Source organism: Micropterus dolomieu, unplaced genomic scaffold (assembly GCF_021292245.1).
Source record: "Micropterus dolomieu isolate WLL.071019.BEF.003 ecotype Adirondacks unplaced genomic scaffold, ASM2129224v1 contig_12433, whole genome shotgun sequence".
NCBI classification, from domain to species: domain Eukaryota; kingdom Metazoa; phylum Chordata; class Actinopteri; order Centrarchiformes; family Centrarchidae; genus Micropterus; species Micropterus dolomieu.
This window is the reverse complement of record NW_025741419.1, coordinates 1-1,381: the sequence shown is the minus strand read 5'-3', so window position 1 is coordinate 1,381 and position 1,381 is coordinate 1. Positions and strand designations below refer to the sequence as shown.

General features: G+C 55.2%; 1 non-coding gene across 1 annotated transcript; it reads right to left on the bottom strand.

Moving 5' to 3' along the window:
- Positions 1-688: 688 nt before the first annotated feature.
- On the bottom strand, positions 689-807 carry LOC123966066. The gene has a single exon (XR_006823868.1). It is a non-coding gene; the product is annotated as a 5S ribosomal RNA (ribosomal RNA).
- Positions 808-1,381: the final 574 nt, after the last annotated feature.

The window sequence follows — 1,381 nt, the reverse complement described above, 5'->3', positions numbered from 1 at the left end:
CGGTCACCCGTCCAAGTACTAACCAGGCTCTGCTCTGCTTAGCTTCCGAGATCAGACGAGATCGGGCGCTCCCAGAGCGGTGTGGCCATAAGCCACTCAGGCACCCCCAAACGGCCCTTCAAAAGATGTTCTACGGCTAATTGACAAAAAATGTATTCTGCCCATAATGTCCAAGGTGCTCCAGAGTCACTTGGAATCCACAGGCACTGATTCCTGGGTAAACATCCAGGAACCGGGACACCGTTCACGCTGGCAGTCCACAGACAGGAATAGGCACCCGTTCCCGGGTATGGGTACAGCGACAAGGCCACCTTCAGCCGGAGGTCCTCACTCACAAACAGACGCTCATTCCTGGGTGGACATTCAGGAAAAGGATCCAGTCCGCCTGGAAGTCCCTAGCCAGGATCAGACGCTCTCCCGTCCAAGTCCTAAGCAGGCCCTGCCAAGCCTGGCTTCCGAGATCAGGCGAAATCAGGCAGTCCCAGGCCGGAATGGCCGTAAGCTGCCTTTGCACACCCAAGACGGGCCTTCAAAACACGATGTAACATTTACACAGCACTGTGTACAGGATAGAGAGAAAAAGAAGCAGCAGCAGCAGCAGCGCCCCCTGCTGTTTCCTAAAGAGACGTTCAAAAGATCTCCTTTCACCGAAGCGCCCTCTGCCGTTTTTCGAAGGCGAAGCGAAAAAGGCTTACAGCACCGGGTATTCCCAGGCGGTCACCCGTCCAAGTACTAACCAGGCCCTTCTCTGCTTAGCTTCCGAGATCTGACGAGATCGGGCGCTCACAGAGCGGTGTGGCCGTAAGCCACTCAGGCACCCCCAAACGGCCCTTCAAAAGATGTTCTACGGCTAATTGACAAAAAACGTATTCTGCCCATAATGTCCAAGGTGCTCCAGATTCACTTGGAATCCACAGGCACTGATTCCAGTTAAACATCCAGGAACCGGGACACCGTTCACGCTGGCAGTCCACAGACAGGAATAGGCACCCGTTCCCGGGTATGGGTACAGCGACAAGGCCACCTTCAGCCGGAGGTCCTCACTCACAAACAGACGCTCATTCCTGGGTGGACATTCAGGAAAAGGATCCAGTCCGCCTGGAAGTCCCTAGCCAGGATCAGACGCTCTCCCGTCCAAGTCCTAAGCAGGCCCTGCCAAGCCTGGCTTCCGAGATCAGGCGAGATCGGGCAGTCCCAGTCCGGAATGGCCGTAAGCTGCCTTTGCACACCCCAGAAGGGCCTTCAAAACACGATGTAACATTTACACAGCACTGTGTACAGGATAGGGAGAAAAAGAAGCAGCAGCAGCAGCAGCAGCAGCGCCCCCTGCTGTTTCCTAAAGAGACGTTCAAAAGATCTCTTTTCACCGAAGCGCCCTCTG